Source organism: Lissotriton vulgaris, chromosome 4_1, assembly GCF_964263255.1.
Source record: "Lissotriton vulgaris chromosome 4_1, aLisVul1.2, whole genome shotgun sequence".
Taxonomy (NCBI): domain Eukaryota; kingdom Metazoa; phylum Chordata; class Amphibia; order Caudata; family Salamandridae; genus Lissotriton; species Lissotriton vulgaris.
Window position 1 is genome coordinate 1350161580 of NC_141691.1, and position 24216 is coordinate 1350185795.

At 47.3% G+C, this 24216-nt stretch overlaps 1 protein-coding gene across 1 annotated transcript in view; it reads right to left on the minus strand.

Annotated features, from left to right (window-relative positions):
- Window positions 1-1508, minus strand: part of CEP192 (centrosomal protein 192) — a 1919503-nt gene extending 1917995 nt beyond the window's left edge. Inside the window, exon 1 of the mRNA XM_086965571.1 lies at window positions 1332-1508. The gene's annotated coding sequence lies outside the window, so the exon portion shown is untranslated. The remainder of the gene's footprint in view (window positions 1-1331) is intronic.
- Window positions 1509-24216: the final 22708 nt, after the last annotated feature.

The window sequence follows — 24216 nt, forward strand, 5'->3', positions numbered from 1 at the left end:
TGATGAATTGTCAACATTCAACCAACTTTAATAACCAATCCAACATACATCGATACATTGGGTTGTGCAATATTCGTTTGCACCACAGGTTACAATTGTATTTCCAATACAGGATCTCCAGAGCCACCTTGGATATGGGTTGTACCAGCAGGCCACAACCCATCTCCACTCAAATTGCTTATTCCAAGCACCGGCATCTCGGGTAGGGCCGGAGAGTCCAGGACCACCAGCAGGACGGCCCCCTCTCCCGCCAGCCCGGAGCCCTATTGACTGCCATCCCTGTTCCAGGATGAGCCAGTCCCAGCCAAAAAAAAGGAGTCCCCGCCATTTTCTTGCCCGGGACCCTGCCAGTTTTACCTTTAACAACAGGGATGGGTGGGTGGGCAACTTGCTTCTAGCTGTGACCCGCAGCGCCAGAGGCAAGAGAACAAAGAGGGCTTCTCCCTCGTGCTCATTCCTCTTATTCTTTACCCTGGGGGAGGCTGCCTACGCCCATCGGTGACGCAAAAAGGGTTCGGCCTACCTCCTCATGTTTCCTGTTGACCACTCCCCTGTGCCTCTTTCTAGCCGCCTCTCACACTAAATGGCACTATAGGCCCCCCTCCCCTAGACGCGGGGGGGCCTCTCATAGTAGGCATATAACGTGCGATTCGTCTCCACCATACTTTGCCTCCCTTTTGGCCCACCACAAAAAAGGCACCATACCCACACATGTACATTCGTTCCCAAAGACCAAACTCTCACTGACAAAAGAGGTAGCCCAGCCCCATCTTAGTGCCGATAGACAAACCATTTTGTTCAAACCTTAGCATTTGGCTCTATGGATATTAGGCTTAAAGTCTATTAACCTGGGCATGGGAATATCTGTTAACAATTCGCGAGCTGCTTAGCCTTCAATAGCTCACAAGGAGTGTCACTGATCAGAAGTAGCTCTCACTACAGAAAAGTTTGGAGGAACCCTAGAGTATGTTGTTAGCCACCCATAATGTCTGCAAATAAAAATACATTGAAAAAAGCAGCGTCCGTGCCTTCGACATGACCTCTCCAAATCCATGCAGTGGTGCTTTAACGTGAATCCAAACAAGGTCTCTGGCAGTCAGCAGAGAAGACAGGAGCGCAAAACCCAGTGATCGCATGCATTCCACCTACAGAATTTAACAAAAGTGTGTAAAGCTTCAGCCTAATCAAGCACGCGCTTTCAAACACTTTCCCGGAGTTTCGTAGGAGTGAATATAAACTCTTTACGTCTCCCTGAGGAAGCCTCAGCGGTTTATGCGCGCCTGCTGGCACAAAGCATCTCCTAACTCTTTCCGCGCCAGGTGCTCACTTGCCTGTCCCCACAGCTGCCCGGGTAGCCACCGGAACAGCAACCGCCAAATCTTCAAAACGCAGAGGGCAGCGGCGGAGGAGTCGTTCTTTCAAGTACAAGCTGCCGGGCTCCCTTTCCGCAGCAGCGCCACCAGCTGACAGCGCGACAACGGCGCAACAACGCAAGGCAGCGTGCGACCTCACATCTATCAACAAACGCACGCAACGCGTGGTTCGGTGGATGCGGTCCAAGCCTCTCTATGGCCCCGGATGGAAGCTGATTTCCTGTTGCTTGACTTTGTCCTGTGACTGAAACAAGGGCAATCGTTTGTCAAAAAAATTCGAGGAAACATAAAAATACATGGGACTCGAGCCAGGAGGTGCAGCTGTCTCACTGTCAATCAGATTCCCATTGGGCACTGGCTGTAGTGAAGTCAGTCTAAATTCGGCGGCGCCACGCGAGTCGGCCCCCAGTGTATGCCTAACTTGGATACAATTACATTGTAGCAGTACTTGTAGAGCTGCAAGCAGATTTAGCCAGCCTCTTCAGCCTCTGCCTACCGGGAGCAGCGGAGGCGGGTGACATTTGAAAGTGGAAGGGCGTAAAACAATTCTATGTCAGGACCGGAGGCTTCTGATTATGCTTCTCAATCTTTACTAGAAGCTCACAGCAGCCAATGAAAATGCTTGCTTTTCATTCCAATAAAACGTTAAACTGCATATCCCATCATGCTTTACACATAACCACGCCCCTTTAGTCCATAAGAGGCCTTAGCCTGCCGCCATCTTCCTCTTTCTTTGCTGCTCACAGAGCTAAGTACACCTTGTTTACTCCCTCTGTGTTTTTCTATTGCCCATGTTATGTGGAGTTGTGGTTAATTGATACTGTACATCTTGCTTATATGACACTGTACATATTGCGTATGTTGATTTCACTGTGTTATTGAGCTTGCTGAGGTTATTACCTCTTTAGGGGGAGTAGCGGTGTTTTGGCGGAGCACCTTTGTGCCCGTCGTTCTTTTCGATTCCTCAATGTGGCTTGAGCGCGCTTCTTAGGCGCGAGGGTAGCTCGGTCGTTGACCGGAGGCAGACGGAGGCCTGTGTGTTTGTTTATTGAGCCTGCAGAGCCCGGTGATCCCCCGTAGTGTTCACGCGCTTAGCGCATGCGCAGACGGCTTCCCTAATCGCCGCTGACGCGTTTTCAGGCCGGGTGGCTCTCGGCAGCGACGTGCGCCCCAAAGCGCGCTGAATTGGGCTATTTTTAGTAGGATTCAGTAGCGCTTGGGCTGCACGTCGCGGCGCGAACCCGTTTTAGTTTTTCAAACGTGTTTTACACGTCGGAGTGCTAGGAAGGATCCCTCTGCCTTAAACGATCGCCTGGTGAGGTGGTAAAATACAAAACAAAGGCCAATTAGAGCGCGCACACGCTCAAGGTATTGCAGTGGCCTGGGTCTCTGGCCCGCTTTGACTACAGCTTTGCTGAGGGGGTTGAAGGTAGTAGAAGTTTGTGTGCTTGGTGGGCTGACCCCCCCCCCTGACCCTCCTTGTACCTGGTGTGTATAAACTTAACCTTGAAAGGATTACCAGTGCAGCAGAATGTCTGAAGAGCAGTTTCATGAAGGGTTCTATGAGGAGGAGGAATTTGAGAACAGGCAGTCGGCTGCCTTGGAGGACAACCTTGTCAGTGCTTTGGACGCTTCGGTCCAGTCCTCTGTCAACAGGGCAATGAAAACTACTGTTCCTCAGACGGTGCACCAGGCACTGGCCACAGCCCTTCGTCCTATCCGACGACAACTAGAGGGTTTTGCCAAAAGACATGGCTTCACCAAACCCCAGAAGAAGAAGGGTGATGCATCCACCTCGGGTCCATCAGGGGACTCTGCCACTTGGCCTCACATGCAGGCTCTAGCTACCCTGCCGGACACGGCGGACCATTCTTACGCAGGGGCCAAGGCCACGGCTAAACGCAGGGTTCATGACACAGACACGGACACGGATACTGGCACGAACACCGACACAGACACCGACACCTCGGAGGATCGCAACCCTCCAAAGAAGGCAAAGGCGGCGCAGCCCAGGAGCCTTGCACCGGATGATACGCCTTTCACCTTTGATCCACTGGAAATTGTACATCCCAGATCGCAGGATTGGATGCCGCCTGCAGCGGTCACAGCTTATATTCACGATAATTTGCGTAAGTCCTTCCCTAGGGAAGTGAGAAACCGTCTGCGCTCAGAGTGCCCTAGACCTGAAATCCCAAATCAAGTGGCGGAAACACCGGAGATTGACCCTAACCTTCTCACCTTTCTGAAGAAGTTCACCAAGGACCCGATGAGGGGTCTTGATAGGGCATGGAAGGGGTGTCAGGACAAAATGTTGGATGCCATCGGCCCCTTGGCAAAGATCCTAGAAATGGCCTTTGTGGCCAAGGAGACCTCTGTCATCATGAATCCGGACGTGCTAGCTGGATGGGCCCAGAGAGCCATATGTTTTTTGGGCAACGCAAACTGCGCCGTCTCTGCAGAGAGAAGAAAATCTTTGCTTATGAAGATGGATTCGAATCTAACGGAGCTCGCTGACGCGGAACCGGGACCCCTTGCAGAAGGTCTTCTTTTTGGTGACAAGTTCGTCAAGGACGTCTCCAAATATGTCGGTACCTTTACGGCATTGGACAAGGCCCAGTCGGGCATCAAGTGCGCCCTCAGCCAGGGTGTTTTTCACAGGGCCGGACGAGGCGGGGGTCGCTCGTCAGGCCGAGGAGGTCCTCCTGGCCCCCACAGAGGCGACTTCGGAAGGGGCAGGAATGATTTTGACTCAACACGAGGAGGAACATTCTACCCCTCCCGTAGGAGGTTCAACAAAAACAGATATCAAACCGGAGATGGCCGGGGGAAGTTCAAGCACCAGCAGAGTTCAGGTGAGACTTTCAGATACTTCCCTTCTTCCTCTGGGGGGTCGGACTCAGCACTGCCTGGGGCGGTGGGAGGACCTTACACAGGACGCTTGGGTCTTGCAGACAGTTCAGGGTTTTCACCTGGAGTTTTACTCACGTCCTATTCAGGCAAACGTACCCCCAATTCTCCATTTTTCCCAACTAGAGGCCAGTTTTATAGACGAAGAGATAGCGGCCTTGCTGCGGAAGCGCGCGATTGCACCAAGTATGCGCTGCCCTCACGGTTTCTGCAGCAACATATTTGTAATCCAGAAAAAAGGGGGTGGAAACAGACTGGTGTTAAATCTCAGGGACTTCAATCAATTCCTGACGTACAACCATTTCAAGATGGAAGGCATCCATCTTTTAACGGATCTACTGCAGGTGGGAGATTGGATGGTCCGGCTGGACCTGAAAGACGCGTATCTGTCTATTCCAATTTTTCCCCCACACCGCAGGTTTCTTCAATTCCAATGGAGAGGCCGATGGTACGAATATTTGGTTCTGCCTTTCGGGCTCTCCTCGGCTCCTTGGTGCTTCACCAAGGTGATGAAGCCGGTAGTGGCGTACCTTCGGGAACGAGGTATTCGTCTCATTATATACCTCGACGACATTCTGATAGTGGACCAGTGTCGGCAGAATCTCTTACGACACCTCCAACTGACCACGACTATCTTACAGGATCTGGGTTTTGTTATAAACACCAAGAAGTCGGTCATGGTTCCTTCACAGGTTATAGATTTTCTAGGTTTCACGGTGAATTCGGTGATGGCCCAATTGTGCCTTCCGAAAGACAAACTCCGGGATCTGAAGAAGGAGATCCGGAAACTGCTGAGCAGTCAGTCTGTCTCCTTGAGAGCGCTGGCGAGAATGGTAGGAATTCTAGCGTCTTCAGTCCAAGCGATTTTCCCGGGCCCGCTGCACTACAGGGCCCTGCAACAGTTGAAGATCATACACCTGCAGAAGGGTCTCTCGTATTCGGACAGCATTCCCCTCACGCAAGAGGTGAGGACGGAGTTGCAGTGGTGGTTGGGACACGTCGACGCTTGGAATGGTCGAGCGATCTTCGGTTCCCTTCCGGAAGTCACGATAGAGTCCGACGCCAGCCGTTGGGGCTGGGGCGCGCGTTGTGGAGACATCTCCACGGGAGGACGATGGTCCCCGGAGGAACTTTATCTCCATATCAATTGTCTGGAACTACTGGCGGGGTCGTTCGCGGTCAGAACGTTGTCCCCACAGCAGACGTCCTGTTGTATCCTCCTGCGTCTGGACAATATTTCGGCAGTGAGGTACATCAACAAATTGGGAGGCACGAGGTCGTCCATGCTTGTGCAAATAGCCAAAGACTTTTGGCATTATTGCCTCCGCAACCAGATTTCGGTCATTGCAGAATATCTCCCGGGCCAGTCTAATCAGGTAGCGGACTGGAACTCGAGGTACCTCCGGGACTTCAGCGATTGGAAGTTGCTCCCGAGGATGTTTGTGTGGCTGGAGAGCATTTGGGGTCCGTTCGAGACGGACTTATTTGCATCGAGGCTGACCTACCAGATCCCTCGATTCTTCAGTTGGAGACCGGATCCGTTGGCTCAGGCGACGGACGCCTTTCTCCAGGACTGGTCAGTGGGGGTTCATTATGCGTTTCCTCCCTTCCTGCTGATCCCAAGGGCGATGTCACAAGTAATCAGACAGAACGCGGAAGTGGTAATGGTGACACCTTGGTGGACGTCCCAATCTTGGTTCCCCAAGCTGATGCAGTGGAGCTGCGACTTACCCAGACTCCTCCCGGAGTCGACAATGCTGTTGCTGGGCCCTCATCAGGAAAAACATCCATTGATCATGGAGGGCAGGCTCCGGCTGATGGCCTGGAGGCTTTCAGGCAACAGTGGCAAGTGCCAGGGATTTCGAGCAGGGCTGCAGATTTCATCAAGCAAGCCTGGGCTCCTTCCACGAGGAAGCGGTACTCCTCGGCCTGGAAAGGCTGGGTGGGTTGGTGCGTGGAACGACATTTGGATCCCGTGGGGGCCGGCTTACCCAATGTGCTAAACTTCCTAACGGATAAGGCGTCACAGGGCCTGGCCTATCGGTCGGTCAACAATTTCAGGTCGGCCATCTCAGCGGGCCACGTTCAGCTGGATGGGAGACCAATTGGTATGCACCCGGTCGTGTGCAAGTTGTTGAAGGGTATTAGGGTTGAGAATCCCCCTAAACCTAAGTATTCTGGCTTGTGGGATGTTAAGCGAGTTTTAGACCTGTTTGACAAATGGCCTGCTAACAAGGACCTTTCCAGAAAACAGCTTTCAGCTAAGTTGGCCATGTTGCTTTGCCTTTCAGCGTGCAGGAGATCGTCGGACGTACGAGCACTGGACATAACAGGTAGAGTATTTACTCCGGAAGGAGTTTCTTTTCAGATTTTTAGGCGTACTAAAACATTGTCTACACATGTATCTTATAATGCATTTCAGGAGAATGAGAAATTATGTGTCGTTCAATGTCTAAAGACTTATGAGGAATGTACTGCGGCAGTTAGGCCTCAGGGCTGTTCGCAGCTTTTGATAGCCTTACAAAAGCCGTTCAAGGCTGTGGCTGCGGCCACCATTGCCAGATGGCTTCGCTTTGTGATGGAAGAAGCTGGCATTGACATCACCATGTTTGGTGCGCACTCTGTCAGGGGTGCTATGGCATCGAAATCGTTCATGTTGGGATCCAACATCCATGATATCATGCAGTGTGCTGATTGGTCATCGGAATCGACCTTCAAAACGTATTATTATAAGCCGGTGGGGGATATTACCTCTGTTGTTTTCAATAAGCGTTAAACATGCATAATCAGAAGCCTTCGGTCCTGACATAGAATCACAAATTTGCTAGCATTCGCGACAAGAATTTGCAATTCTATTAAGGACACGGAGGCGAGGATTATCCCACCCGGCATTGTATATGACGTTATAAAATGCTTGCCCACCCAGATGGTTACGGTGGTTACGGTCTCTTATCCTTTCTTTCAGGTTCTGATAAAAAAGGTGACTGAGCATCGAAGAATGCCGAGATGGTCCGCCTGAGGTTGTTTTTCTTCTTCCCGTTGGAAGAGTTCTGGAGTTTACAGAGTTCGGTTGGAGCTGTTCGCCGCAAGAAAGAGGAAGATGGCGGCAGGCTAAGGCCTCTTATGGACTAAAGGGGCGTGGTTATGTGTAAAGCATGATGGGATATGCAGTTTAACGTTTTATTGGAATGAAAAGCAAGCATTTTCATTGGCTGCTGTGAGCTTCTAGTAAAGATTGAGAAGCATAATCCTCGCCTCCGTGTCCTTAATAGAATTGCAAATTCTTGTCGCGAATGCTAGCAAATTTGTGATTGTCGTACTTCACTGCGGCAAGCGAAAACACATGCACTCAGTGCTTTAAATGGGCCGGTACTGAGTACCGGCATTTCTTCATTTTCTCCCCTTGAGTACCGGCACTTTTTTCTAGAATGAAGAGAGTACCGGTACTCATGGGGATCTGACTTTAACAGAGGCAGCGCTCCCTTCATCCCTCAACTTATACCAAGGCAGCACCTTTATAAAGCACTGCACGGAATCAATCAATGGAGCTCGTCACCAGGACCCAGCGTGAGCTGCTTTGTAAATCATCAGGGCAGGGGTGTGTCTGCAGAGTCATTTGCTTATCTATAGATCTTTCACAGTGGGGCTGAGAGGGAGGCTGTAAAATCTAATGGGTGGCGGTGGGAGGCACTGTTCAGGACATAACAAAAGAACGTACAGGAATGCTTTTACTATGGTTTTGAAGTGCAAACGTTTGCTAGGTTTGCGAAATACTGTATGCTGGTGTGAAGGGGCTCTATTTATTTATTTTTAAAATTTGTAAAGCGCGGCATTTGCCCTTGGGCGTCTAAACACTTCCTGATGTTATCACTGTACAGCCTGTTTCCTCTTTGCCATATTCCTTCGCCTCTGTAATCTCCCCTTCTCTCTTGCCTTATCGCCCATCAGCCTCTGGGCTTCTCTCTATCTCCAGTTACTAATCCAGGTCAGAGTGGTACTAACGCAGCCAGGGATCACCCTGCATATGTCATCTCTGAAGCAGCCTCTCGCATCTTGGCACACTGCTCCTCGGACAGCAGGAGGGCGCAAGTAAGCAGTCTCTATTCCAGTAACGATGGAATCAGTAGTGTAGCCAGGGCCCTTCAGCAAGGAAGGAAATGGTCTCCCTCGCTGCAGTTTGAACTCAGAATTACAGCAAAAAAACAGGGTTGAGGGGGGTTCTCATGACCCGGCCCTGATGCCACAAACCTGCTGCACCAATGGAAACTAGGCCCTGTGTGGTATATCTCTATACAAATTGATCTTGGTCCCGGGTTATCCTTAGGCAGTTGATAAAATGAATGCATTTTACTTAGATTATTGAAAAATCTGTTATACAATGGCCTCATTAGTATTTAGACCTTGAGGTTTGATACATAAACTGTCCTCATTTCTTTGAAAAGCTTCACATTACAAAGTTTATTTCAAACATTTTGGAAGTGCGAGAGGTTCCGTTTAAAAAGTACTACTTTTATGTATAGATTACAAAATCGAAGTAACTGGGAAATATTTTCTGAGTTGAACTTTGGGATGCTGTATTCGGAAAGGAAGGTTTACTGAAAGTCATAGTAAGTGACAGTGGAGGCAATTTGAAGCTGAAACCGTCTAACAGTACATGAGCAGGAGTTGGTAAATCAGCATACCACCCTGAGGGAAATTGGAGTGTGCAACGGTTTAACAGCGGAGATAAAGGGATTATTGAGTTGGCAAAAAAACAAATAAACGAAATTGGGAGAATGAAGTAAGACAAGCATTGGCAAAGCCAATAGGTATTGTAATGGGACAGTTAAAAAGAAGCTTAATGAAGCGGCCAGAAGAAACATGCAAGAAATGGCAGTGTGAGTGGGGTAGAAGAAACAGGATGGGGAGAGGTGGAGGGGAGAAGAAACAAGATGGAGGAGGGCGGGGGAAGGTTAAAAAAGTGCTTTGACGAGGCCAGCATTCACGGCGTCATATCGTAAAAGAAATAGCACCTGAATCATAGCGTGAGCAGCAGATGAACACTATTTAAAGTACTTTTTAATATTTATTTGACTATTGCAAATGCAAGAATGCATTTGACATTCATTATAGTAAGTGTATAAGGCATAGAATATCAATTATTAGCTGAATTAACACAAGTGAGATAATGGTGTGTATTTGTATTACACATAGTGCAGCTAGATGAGCCCAGTAGATACTTTATTCTTTCTGATATCACATCTCCTTCCACCACTCCTTTCAACCACATAAAACAGAATGTTGAAAGGCTGAACCACCAACAGCAATATTGCTATTGTCTGTGTGTCCGCATTTCTCATCCAGTGGCAGAGAGAGAGAAAATATGCTGCTCACTAAAGTTATATAAACCATGTCTCTTCGAAAGCAACTCTGGTTTCCAGGTTTGACAGAAACACTCAGTAGTGGCGTGAATTAAAAGACTGCCTGATGAATTCCTGCTTTTCGCAGATGCGCCTTTACCAATCATGAGAACCAGAAAGCATAAGTAAGTGAGCTTGGGGCATCATAGGTGACAATGAAGTGGATAACTCAGGATGTTAGTGCACTTCCTTGAGAGATCTGTGTACATTCCAATTAAATGTTCAACTCACCATAATATTGCGTAGGGGATCAATGTGTCTGCTGGAAAGCACAGCATGCAACATGTAAATCACAGATTAGCTGTTTTATGTAGATAGCTTAGTTGATTGCTGTTTTTGTTGCATAGAGCCTTGTGTTACCTGCTAGTCAAAAGTTAACATCCCTGTATTATAGCTTAGTGAGTTATGAACCTGCAGCAAGGACCTGACTGCAAACAAGACAGTATATATTTAGAACTTGCTGTTTTTTCCTCAATACTTTCTTATTTTAAAGTTGCTAAAAAAAGAAAAGTTTCTTTGGATAGTAATAAACACTTATTAGTTATTCCCATATAAATACACTTAATTGTGAGATAACTAATGGACAGATACATCCCCCATTCAAACAATGCAGGTAGATTTCGTGCATACAACGTTGGCACAGTCAAAAAACTAACCCCGCCCCTTGTTCCCCCTTAGCCCCACCCTTGTGCCTGCCCTAAACTCCGCCCACTGCTCCTTTTGGTGAGTACCTGCACTTATTTTTTTCCATTTAAAGCACTGCTGATGCACTCTCATGGTGTGCTTAGCTAAAAACGAAGGAAAACAAGCATTTACAATGCAATGGTTTCGCCTTTGGAAAAGTTAGAGCTATTGGCATTGTAAATGACAAAATTTGTATTTATGTGTTGGTTTTGAAAACAGATAAATAAATGGCATTGTCATTTACATTGCCATTAGCTTAATCTCTACAGTCACTCTGCAGTCCCTAGCACTCCATAGCACTCCCTAGTCACCAGGGGCGGCTGGTGACATTTGAAAGTGGTGAAGCGTAAACTAATTTGCATATTGCACCGCAGCGAGCGAGCCCGAACCACCTTGCATCCATCCATACATCATTCATGCATCCACCCATCCATCCACCCACCCATCCTGCATCCATACATCATTAATTCATGCATCCACCCATCATGCATGCATCCATGCATCCATCCATACATCATTCATGCATCCACCCATCCATCCACCCACCCATCCTGCATCCATACATCATTCATTCATGCATCCACCCATCCATCCACCCACCCATCTAACCTGCATCCATCATTCATGCATCCATACACCCATCATGCATGCATCCATCCATGCACCCATCCACCCACCCATCCACACAGTGACAGCATTAATGGCCGACAGCAAAGTTAAGGCATCAATTAGATCTCAAATAATCCCTGCGTCCTGTTGTCCAAACACCTCCACACATCAATTCTTACCCACCAAGGGTTCAATCTAGCGTTGGAACTGTTTTATTTTCAATAGCTATTCCCATAGTTTTAGTAAAATGAGCATCAACAAAATTACCAGAAGCCCCAGATTCAATCATTGGCTGAATCTCAATATTTGCCCTTTCTGCAAACTAACTCTATAAACAAAAACAAATGCCGCTGTGCTTTTTGCACTATTTGGGTCAAGAAGATCCGGGACACTACATAAAGAGAACGTGAGAGTGTGGCCTCAATCATTAATAGGTCTTCTCTTTTTCGACGTACTGACTTTCACTTGTATAACTTTTAATTTGGATTTCAGGTTTCATGGGACAGTCTTTTAAAAAGTGGATGATTTTACTACAATACATGTAAAGTTTCGTTTTTCATCTTTTTGCCCTATCGTCTTTATCAACAGCACCCCATGTACATTGGCTCTGGAAATGAAGGAGTCTTAACAAACAGAGGCCGCAGTACGAGGGAGGGAGAGAGCTCTGCCCCTGTCGTAATTTGACAATGATCTGGTTAGCGTTTAGCTCAGCTACACGAATTTCTTCTTATCTTGACTACATTTACGGAGGCCATTTTGTATTTCTGGCCGCCATTTTCATGAACGTGTTGCCTCGTGGTCAGCATGCCCTTTTGTCCTTCCTCTGAACCAATGACCATCTAACTTGCCCAGCAACAGGCTATTTTTAGTACTGGTCAAATTGCACCTGCGCAGTCAAACCCTCTGTACTAGTGGACAGTCATCACTTAGGAATGTTCCCCAAACTGACCAGTGGTGCTAAAACTCCTCCCATAAACTGGCTGTGTTCCAAAAATGTCCTTATATGTACCTAAACTGAGCAAATGTGTTCCACCCACTGTTTTTATTACTGTGAAACTGTATAAAAGAGGTCTCGCACCGATGTTCGGTGTGATACTTCTTGCATTACCGAAGGGTGCTGTAGGAATGTACCACCACTCCATGGGGTCTTAATAAACTTGTCTTTTGCATTTCTAGTTTCCGTGCCAACTTCTGTCTCTGGTGTCTTGGAGTTTTTGCAGAGTATGTAGGTCTGAAGAACCCAATACCACAAATTGGCGACCACGAAGGGACTCATCGGCGACTCGGATGCCCGAAGGAGAGGTCGTGACGAAGGATTGGAAACTCGCCATGGACGCGTACGCTGCCACTGAGTGACCCGAGTCTTGGCACCCACGGTGTTTTCTTCCTTTCCTTCTGATCTGACCTTCCTGGTGGCGCCGGTCCTCGACTGAGATCCTGATCGGTTGGGTTGTCGTACAGTGCCTGTTTGGCTGATTCGATTAAAGAACTTGGCAGCTGGAACCTGGATACTTGAGAATTTGGTAAGCTTGTGATTGGTAAGGTAGTCTACGGACGCTTACTGTGGCTTTTTGGATTTGTTTTGAGTTAGCTAACATTTGGTTCTATGATTTGAGTTATATGTGGAGTGCACCTCACATAGGCAGGCAGTGTGGAGATATTTCTCCGATTTTGTATTTGTTTGAAAGGCACACCTTGTGTGAAGTATATTAAGTGCCATTTTATGTAATATCGCGTTTTCGTGATATGTTGACATGCCTGTTTTAAGCACACTTCGAGGAATGTGCTGTCTTGGAAAAGGTACCAATTATCGATTAAATTAATCTCAGCCGGCTCCCCCAGAGGGGACACCTAATCGCGAAATGTATATTAAATTTGGCCTTCCCCTTATTATGTACAGTACGCTGTGGCATAATTATACGAAAACAGATCGTGAATTGCAATGGCCACTACATGGGTCGTTTGACTTACGAAAGGTTCAATATGTGGAGCAATGTTTGTTTCAGCGCAGGTCAAGACAGGATATGTTTGATTGTGTGCGTATGTGGGAGAAAGCGGTGCGTGAGCGAATGAAGCGTGAACAAGCCTTGGCGGACAAGGAGCAGCGAAAGGCTGCCCGTGATAAAGCTTTACAGCTGGAGGAGAAAGAGTTGCAGGAAAAGAAAGAGAGGGAGGCACGAGAACGTAATTTGCAAATTAATGGTCAATTTCCTATTCGACGTCCTCTTTATCCTATCCTTACTAATGAATCTGATGATTTTTTATTGCTAGACCGTTGCCCGCCTCCGTATGTTTCACCTACGGCTCCGTGTGAGGGATCGGATGAAGATGATGAAGGGCATAGTCGTACCAGGCTAAGTGTTGATCGGGCTACGGAATTGTGGGGGTTTGCTGGAAAGCTTAATCTTAAAACTATAACTATTTCGGAAATTGATGACCAGATGCGTAAGTGGTCCGAGAAAGAACGGTTGTATTTTTTGAGTCATTTTGGAGACGAAGTTGTAGAACAGTTTAGAAAATATTCATCTGAGTTGGAACCAAAGGATGTATCAGTTGGTCGTAAGGATTTGCGTAAAGGTATTTTTGTTCTTACAGATGCGGATTCGTTTTTTCGACGGTTGGTCCATCTAAGACGTTAGAATTGAAGGCGGCGAGAAAAGCATCTGACACGGCTACGCCTGGATCGACAGAGATATCCAAAGAGTGTCCTATCTTTGGAGCAGATAAGAGTTCTATAGTTCACATTATGCCTATGCGAGAAGCTGCACCTGTATACGTTCCCCCTAAGGGGCAAGGTACAGATGATGATAAAATGTCTGTGGATGCAAAGGGCTATTTTATATATAATTGGGTTTACACACCATGGAATAGAACAGATGTTATGGCACTCAAGACTGCTTTGCCTGACCCTCGTAAAAACCCGGCAGCTTTCTATGAAGGAGTGGAAGGGGCTATTTCTTCGTGTGTTATGACATTAGTTGATCTTGATCTTTTCTTTGGGTTAATATTACCTCCTGATATGCGGAGAGCGATTCGTAAATTTGATGATCGAGCGGTTCTGGGTGCAGATTGGAAAGAACTAGCCCAAGCTGATTCAGACAGGAAACCCGCGTGTAAGCCGTGTCAATTAATTTTAGATCTTCCGAGAGCTATTTTGAATAAATTGAAAATGCTTGTTCCCCCTAAGAAGGTTGATTGGACTATGTTAGCTTCTTGCAAACAGAAACCGGATGAATCTGTTTCTGACTTCTTTTTTCGTTTTGAGGAAGCATTCCATGATTACAGTGGGCAATTATTAACAGAGGACACGGGCAGGCATTTGTTCGTTGACAAGTATGTGGCTAATCTCCTACCGGAGATTGCGAAACGCTTAAAGGCTAGCGAAAGTTCTTGGACCACAGCGACCCCTGCTTCTTTATTGACTATGGCTCAGTATTATGAACGACAGGAATTGGACGCTAAGGAAAGTAGCGATAAGAAAGCGAAGGAGTTAAAGAAGAAGGTGATGTTGGCTCAGGTTCACGCGACCCAGACGAGAGGGAATGATAGGGGTAGGCGCGGATCGTATGGTACGTCTTCCGTTCGTACCGACATTTCTGAGGACCAGTGTGCATACTGTTAACAGTTTGGACATAGGGCTTCAGACTGTCCAGTGCTGCGAGAACAGCGTAATCAGCATGGTCGAGGAAGTGGAAGGACACGGAATAGTTATTCAGGACCGAGCGGTGGAGCGAATTATCGTGGCAGGTTTGAAGCGAGGGGTCGTGGTCAGGATGATCATAATACTTTTGATCGACGAAATCAGTATCAGATAGCTTTGGGTGAATTCACAGAGTCCCAGGATTATACACATGCATAGGATTGCGTAGGATGGGGTGTGGAATCGGTTGAAGTACCAGTAGATCAAAGGGGTCCATATGTATCAGCGCATGTTTTGGGTTCTACTGATCAGTTTCTGGTCGATACAGGAGCTACTCGTAGTGCTCCGTCCAAACACTTGGTTCCAAGGGCTCCCCTGTCTGGCGAAATAATTACATCAATAGGGTTCGATGGAACACCCTCTCTTAGCCCATTGTCACAACCCATTACCTTTCACATTGTTAAATTTACTGCACCATGTCCGTTTTTATTGTCACCAAACACTCCAGATAATATCATGGGAATAGATATGCGTAAATATTTTCGAGCGACTATATGTTGCACTCCTGAAGGGGTGCGGGTCATTTTGAATGAAAATTACCCAGATGTAATGAGAGTGTGCCTCATGCAAGAGACTGAGGCATTAGCCTCTCTGCCAAAAACGTTATGGGCTACTTCGGACACAGATGTGGGACAGATGATTATCCCTCCCATACGTATCACTGTTAAGGAGGGGGCATCTTTGCCTCGTGTACCGCAGTATAAAATCTCCAGGGAAGGTGAAATTGCTCTGATACATATTGTACATGACTTGATTATTGCAGGCGTGGTAGAGGAAGTCCCCTATAATGTTTGAAACAGCCCTATTCTTCCGATTTTAAAGAAAGATACAGACACCAAAATCTATCGTTTCATTATTGATTTGAGAGAAATTAATAAGATAGTAGTGAATCAATACCCAGTGGTGTCTGATATTACCACCTTACTTACCTTGATTCCGCCCACGGCCACTACCTTCACTGTCATTGACTTAAAAAATGCTTTCTTTTCAATTCCCATCCATCCTGATAGCCGATATCTGTTTGGCTTCACATTAAATAACAAATCGTATAGATTTTGTCTAGTTCCTCAAGGTTACACTGAAAGTCCCAGCATTTATAGCCAGGCTTTAAAAAGACAGCTTGATTCTTTCGATTTACAGTCTGGAGTGGCTCTCATTCAATATGTTGATGACATTTTACTTGCAGCAGACACGCAGGAGCAATGTGAAGAGAGTAGTCTTGCTTTGCTTTCCTTTCTTGCCCAGAATAATCACAAGGTTTCTAGGAAAAAATTACAATATTGTAGACCAAAGGTGACCTACCTCAGTCATCTTTTGTCTAAGGAGGGGCGTGCATTAACATCTGATCGGATTCAAGCAATCTTAGATACACTCAGAAAGATGTTTGTGCTTTCATAGGTTTAACGTCTTTTTGTAGACAGTGGATAATGGGGATTTCACACATTATAAATCCTTTGTTAGCACTATTGTCCAAATCTACACCGATCCCCCTTTAATGGACAGATGAATGTCAGAATGCTTTTGAACAATTGAGACAAGCCCTTTGTTCCGCACCAGTACTAGGTACACCAGATTATACAAAGATTTTTACATTATATGTACACGAGAAGGATGGGTGTGCATTGTCAGTCCTAGTGCAGACACACGGGGATAAACAGAGGCCTTGCGCGTACTTTTCAGCGGTACTTGACCCCATAGCACGAGGTTTACCTGGGTGTTTTCGAGGAGTTGCAGCAATAGCAGTGGCTCTACGACAGAGTGAGGGAATAGTTTTGTCACACTAATTGTTGGTGTTAGTTCCACATGCGGTAGACGCTCTGCTAAATCAAACAAAAACCCAGTATCTAACTAGTGCACGTTTAACAGGATATGAGTTAACACTGTTGGCGCCACATATTACACTGAAGAGATGTGCTACTTTGAACCCTGCCACTTTATTGCCATATCCAGTTGCTGAGGGCCAGGAAGAAGAGCACCATGATTGTGTTTTCCTGACTGAAGAACAAACAAAGGGTCGTATTGACTTACAGGATACACCACTTCCAGATGTAGATGGGGAACTGTGGGTTGATGGATCGTGTCTAAGGCTGCCAGATGGTACAACTTCTGCAGCGTATGCGATCACGACACTTAAGACAGTGGTAGAAACACCACGAATACCGCAGAAATCGGCCCAAGCAGCTGAATTGATAGCTTTAACGAAAGCATGTGAATTAAGTGCTGTTTTATGTGTGAATATCTACACTGATAGCCGGTACGCCTTTGGAGTAGTGCACGATTTCGGCCTGCTCTGGAGGGAGCGGGGATTTTTGACTTCACACGGAGTGCACATTATGCATGGAGAATTAGTACGTGACCTGAATGCGCTATTACATCCAAAGAAAATAGCGATAATCAAATGCAGTGCACATAAGAAAGTGACAAAGTAGGACAAGGAAACGCGTTTGCGGACCGTATAGCGAGGGAAACTGCTATGTTACCTAATGTTTCGCCAATATATGTGGTGAAGTCGCAGGCTGAGAGATGGCATGATGCTAGAGAGGAGATCTTAGACATTCAGAAATCAGCGTCCGAAGCAGAACTCGCAACCTGGGCAGAGGAGGGAGTGTTGGAGGATGAGGGTTGCTGGAGGAGCAAGGATATGGAGAGATGGAAATTGCCTGCCTCTTATTTGCAAGCAATGGTTCAAATGACACATGGATTGGCACATGTTGGAGCTCTTGCAATAACTAAATTGCTTACACGAGTTTGGGAGCATCCTGAGATTGCCAATACGGCCAAGAGAGTAGTGCAGACCTGTCTGATATGCTTACAGTACAATCCTGCTAAAGGGACTTATACTCCAAAAGGAGGATTTGTTCCACCTACTGCACCATTTGAAGTATTGCAAATGGATTACATCCAGCTTGAGCGTTGCAATAACCTTATGTATGTCTTAGTGGTGGTGTGTGCTTTCAGTAAGTGTATTGAGGCCTTCCCCACGAAGGATAATACGGCGCTGACAACAGCTAAGGTTTTGCTCAAAGAATACTTCCCACGATATGGTGTTTGTAAATTTTTGTGGAGTGATAACGGTCCTCATTTTGTTGGGAAAGTAGTGGAGTATGTCTTGAAAGGGTTGGGAATTCAGCAAAAATGTCATGCTGTATTCCATCCGCAATCAGCAGGTCTGGTAGAAAGATATAATGCTACTCTGAAGTTGAAGCTAGCAAAGATCGTGGCATCCACGTCTCTGAAATGGCCGGATGCTCTGCCTCTAGCATTACTATCTATTAGATCAGTACCCCATTCCCGAACTGGCCTCACACCTTATGAAGTGGTGTTTGGAAGGCCCATGAATATATGGGGAGGTCCTAAGCCTCGGTTACTACATGATGTGCCTTGTATAATGATGAACGATTATTTGGCACGAATAACAAATGATTTACTCTCTATTCATCAACAGGTTCGAGAAGCGCTCCCCGACAATTCCATTGGAGAGGCTCACAATCTTCATCCTGGAGACTACGTAATGATCCGCTCATTTGAGAGGACCAGCAGCTTGGAGCCGAGGTGGCGTGGCACAGAGCAAGTGCTGCTGGCGACTCGAACGGCTGTGCGAGTCACGAACAAGAAGCGGTGGGTGCATTCTACTCATTGTCGTCGTGTCTCTCCGGATCTGGTGAACCCCACTATGCTGTCTGATTATCGAGACATCTTGGACGCAGAGAAGAGCCCAGCTGTTACGTTTACTGAATCGGAGGGAGCCTTCCCGGACCACACTGTCTCTGGTGGAGAGAGATATAACCTACGGCCACGAAAAGCAGTTGTTTTGTGCGAGACTGGTTGAGTTACTGCTCTGAGGTTTGTGAAAACGGAAGCCGAGAATATCAAGGGGGGGGGGGGATCAGTTCTGCCAAGTGTAGCGACACCCGTCTTGAATCTCGGAGAAGAAACCAGCGGCTACCTCGGAGCTCAGCACTCATATTTTTATTTTTTAGTTGCTTTGTTTTGAGACTTTTTGTACTTTGAACTATGGCACCTACTACAATAAGAAACAAGAGAATTTTTGGTGCAGTACTTTTTGTTATGACCATAGTGGTAATAGCGGTAATAGCTTGGGTGGTAGAACGATTGGTTCCGGCAAGAGAATATATATTGCCTACTACCCCAATCCCATCTGAACATTTTCATTTCACCTTGCCCTATCATGAAGAACGACATAGACAGACTTACTTAAATAACAGTTTTATTCAAATCCTACATCACACCCATAATATGACGAACACTTCGAACTGTTGGGTATGTGGAATGTTGCCTGGACATCAGAAGAAAGGAGGCACTCCGCTTATTCCTCTTCCGTTCTCTCACAATGGTTCTTGTAATGCTTGGTACACACTTCTGTTAACTCTGAGATGGCCAACAAAAGGTGGACTGCTTTTCTGACTCAATAAAATTTGCTATAATGACAGAGATGGCTACCCGCAAGCAGAAGGAACTAAATTTGAATGGGAAGAATATATCGGCCAGATAATGTTTCATTGCCTCGCGTTTACACAAACCAAAGAAAAATAAATGTGTCTAGTTTACATGTGATTACAGTTATTGATACCAAAGCTGATTTATGTGTCCGAAATAAAGGTACCATCCCAGTAGGAAGAAGTGAATGTAATACTACTCTCACCTTTGACACGCGAAATGGTATTGCTTTCGTAGCTTCTCGAAATACTTATTTTATTTGTGGAAATAAAGGTTATCACCGTCTCCCTATTGGATGGTTAGGAACATGTTATATATCTTTTGTATTACCCCCTGTGTTTATTGCCCCGCCCATGTATCATAATGACTTTGTGTTATACCATGATTTTATACTAAACAGAGTGAAGAGAACATTAGCGATTGATGAGATTGACCAAACAGACACCTCCCTGCAACAATATGTCGATTTTAATTTAGGCCTCTTTTCATTTGTTGGTGCTGCCCTAAATAGTAGAAAAATAAGACGGCTAACACGTGTTGTGGAAGGCGTTGCTAATGAAACAGTTTTTGCATTAGGGAATTTGACTGAGGAACTTCAAATTACCAGAATTGTAACGCTCCAGAATCGAATGGTTCTAGATGTAGTGCTAGCTGATCGTGGGGGTGCATGCCGCATCATCGGAATGTACGTCCCTGATAACTCACCTTCTGTATATGATGCCATTTCTAAGTTGCATAAAATAGCTGCTGAAATACATCCTGACAATGGCACATGGACACTTTCGGGTTGGTTCTGGACTCTGCTCAGTACTTAGGGTTGGAAACTGTTAACAATTTTATGTATAATAATTGGGATACTCTTCTTCCTTTGCCTATGTATTCAATGTGGCCCTATTTTATGTTCTATGTGTATTAATGCCTGTATACCATCCAAACGAGCCATTGCTAAGAATGAGCAAATGATTAATCGAGAAATAACAAATATCATGCTGATGAATGCTGATGACGAGTATCCTGATTACGTCCATTATGAGGTAGCTTCAGCTAAACGCTAAAAGGGTCGTCTGTCGTAATTTGACAATGATCAGGTTAGCGTTTAGCTCAGCTACACGAATTTCCTCTTATCTTGACTACATTTGCGGAGGCCATTTTGTATTTCTGGCCACCATTTTCATGAACGTGTTGCCTCGTGGTCAGCATGCCCTTTTGTCCTTCCTCTGTACCAATGACCATCTAACTTGCCCAGTGTAGCCGGGAGGTCGGGCGGGAAGTACACATTGACCCGGTTTCGGACTGGTGGAACCCTAACTCACGTCCTACCTCTCTTTCATCGACCCAGGACTCGTGGGAGACGGACTCAGCCAGCTGGTGGGAAAAACACGACCCGCAAGGAGAGGACTGTACCTTTTACGGGGCCGTCTCCGAGGCAGAGACACGCCCCCCTGCAGCATCACTGCTATGCCAGCCAATCAGCAGAGAAGAGCTGTACCGGCCCCTGGATGACGTACAACCAATGGAGCCGCTAAAAAGCCCGGAAGAAGGAAGAGCGGTGTGCATCGACACCGAGGCGGAGAAGAGTGGAGAGCGAGCCAACGTGGAGAAGAACGGAGAAAGAGACGACGTGGAGGAGGTCGAGAGAAGCGCGACGAACAGAGGAGCAGAGCCAGGGGGCCAACGTTTCCGCTCAGCGCCCAGCCACGCTCACGGAGGAGTGTGGCTCTCCCAGGTGCGTGACCGGGTCACGGGGTGGCTGGATAGGAGGGGAGCCTCCGTGTAAATTTGTACAAAGCCCCCATTTCTTTTCCTGCCTGCCTGACTATCCCGCCCTACCTCCACCCATTCCCCCCCTACCATTACTCATCCCTTCCTGTCCTTACCTAGCCTCTGCCCAGCACCGAGCACAGACTGTAGAGTAAAGCACAGGTGTCCTCACTTCCCCGGTTCCTATTGGGTTATCACGGCTTCCACGAACGGCTTACTGAGAGTGTTCTTTCTATCCTCCCCGCATGTGGCGCTGGAACACCGCAAGGGAAGACGACCGAGTCGCCAGAGAACAGGAGCGTCGGCGTGCAAGCCCCGGAAGAACCAACACCCTAGCTGACACCTTGGATCCGGCAGTCCTAGCCCGTGAAAGACTCACTCAGAGACAAAAAAAGACCTTTATAAAAATAAAACCTTCTTTACCACGCTCCAGAGTCAGTGTCCCTCCTTCTGAAGCGCCACAACTGGTGTCAGAAGTGGAATCCGACCCTTCCATCCCGGTAATAGAGATGGAGCAAGTCATTCAACATATCATAAAGGGTCAGGAGAAACTTGAATGGGCGGTTGAACGCCAGATGTCATCAGCCCAGGCCGACAGGGAGGCGTTCAAAGCAGCAATGACGTCACAGATGGAGGGACTACAAAAAGTAATGAAAGAGACAGGAGCTGGGCCTCTTATAGACAGGAGGGCGCCTGTACCCCATCCCTCGGGAGTATCTCTACAGAAGTATATACAGGGCGAAGATCCGGACGCCTTCTTAACGAACTTCGAGAGGGCGGCCAGAGCATGTGGTTGGCCGGAAGATAAATGGCCATTTTTTCTTGCCCCTCTCCTGACTGGAGACGCCCAGGCGGCCTACCAAGTCGCTAACCCTGGGGGTACCACCCCTTATCAACAAATACGAGCCCTCATTCTTGATCACCTTGGAATGGACGCTGAATCATACAGAGTCCGTTTCCGTAAGGAGAGAGGCCTGCCGGGAGAGAACCCAAAGACCCTGTACTTCCGCCTCAAGAACGCCACCGACAAGTGGATCAAACCAGACGGGAAGACTAAGGAAGAGATAATGGACTGCATTTATCTTGAACAATTCATGGAGGCCCTCCCTTATGGGACTCGAAGATGGCTGAGGCAACATGCTGGTCTGACTCCTGCACAAGCCATTGAGATGGCCTCCACCTATTCACGGGCCCAGCCCAAGACGGGGTTCTGGGAAGGCGATAAGCCAAGGCCCCAGACGGCTGCTGTTAAAGCAGACAAAAAAGGGAAACCCCTACCGACCTACCCAAACCCCGATCCTACAAAGTAGAGCCTCCAGTCTTACGTGGCCCAATATGCTTCGAGTTTGGGGAATGGGGCCATATTGCCAGGATGTGCCCCCGGAAAAAACAAGGTGAAGAGCCCATGGAAGTAGGCTACGCCCGAAAGCAGTAATGTACACGGCCGAGATGGGGCCCTCCTTCTACGTAAGGGTTTTGGTTAATCAGCGCTGGGTTAGGGCCTTATTGGATTCAGGGTGTCACCAATCTGTTATTCAAAAATCGATAACCGAGCCCCACCAACTCATCCCTGGGTCACGCGTCTTCATACGGTGTGTCCATGGGGACTTAAAGCCCTATGACTTAGCTAAACTTACAATACAACCCGAAGGAAAGAAACCTTTTGTAGTACAAGTGGGGGCGGTAGAGGCCTTACCCGAAGACCTGATATTAGGGGTAGACAATCCTGATTTCATAGCCTGCTTTATGGAGAAAGCCAAAGCCCAAGGGGAGCAGAAACCGAACACCTACCCCAACCTGATAGCAGCTGAACCCTGGGTTCTCAATAGGAATTTCCGCTTTGCCCAGGCTAATGACGCCACATTGTTTAATGCCTGGGAAGCGGCACATGTACAACAGAGAAACCCCGATACCCCATTCCCTAGGTTCGTCATCGTCAATGAGCTCCTGTATAGGGAAAGTCAAGAAGGGGGGCCTAGACAGCTGCTAGTTCCCAAAGACTTCAGAGAACAGATACTGTATTATGCCCATTCCCATCTAACAGCAGGGCATATAGGGGCTGAAAAAGCCCTGCAGAACATCCTCAAGTGGTTTTACTGGCCTGGGGTATACCAAGAAGCAACAGCATATTGCAGGACGTGCGACGTCTGTCAAAAAAAAAACATGCAAAGACCACCAGCCGTTCCCCTTCACCCTATGCCCATCATTGGAAAGCCGTTTGAGCGGGTGGGCATGGACATTATCGGACCCCTTCCCCGTACATCGAAAGGGAATACCTATGCGCTGGTTCTTGTGGACTATGCCACTCGCTTCCCAGAAGCTTTTGCCCTGAGAGCACCCACAGCTAAAAACATCGCTGAAAGATTTCTAGAACTGTTTTCGCGGGTGGGGTTCCCTAAAGAGATGTTAACCGACCAGGGAACCCCCTTTGTGTCCAAATTAATGAAAGAGGTCACTCAGATGTTAAACATCCACCAGATTCGTACCTCTGCCTACCATCCGCAGACGGACGGACTGGTGGAGCGCTATAACCGCTCCTTGAAGACCACCCTTAGAAAAATGCTAACCCTAGAGAGGCAAGACTGGGATAGACTTCTCCCTTTGGCTCTATATGTGATGCGAGCCCAGGTCCAAAGTTCTACCGGCTTCTCTGCCTTTGAACTACTCTATGGCAGACAACCGCGTTCACTATTAGAAATAACGCGGGATGCTTGGGAGAATGAAGAGCAGGAAGACTCTAGGTCTCTGCTAGAATACACTCAGCAGTTGAGAAGTAAAATAGGGAAACTCCGAGACCTCGCCTACTCCAACCTAGGGCACAGCCAACAGCGTCAGAAACAAACCTACGACAAAGGGAAAAGGTGGAGAACCCTAAAAGTGGGGGATTGGGCACTAGTCCTGCTACCTACCACAGCCCATAAGTTCCAGAGGGAGTGGAAAGGGCCTTATCCAGTGGTACAGGTGATAGGAAACACTACCTACAGACTTCAAATCTCCCCAGCTAGGAAACAGTGTTTTCATATCAATTTGCTGAAAAAGTGGTTAGGGCCCCCACCCCGAACAACCCAATTTGGGCTCCCAACCCCCTCAGCAGATTCGACTCTGAGATTTCTACCCATCAACGAAGACCTTAGTTCCATCAGAAAGCAAGAACTCGAGTCCACCCTGAGTCCTTTCTCCGACATATTCTCGGACCAACCCGGGTGTACGTCCCTGATTGAACATAAGATAGAAACTGAGCCGGGAAAAACAATCAGGTTACGGCCCTATAGGATTCCAGCGGCCAGGCGAGAAGCCGTAAGAAAAGAAGTACAGGACATGTTGA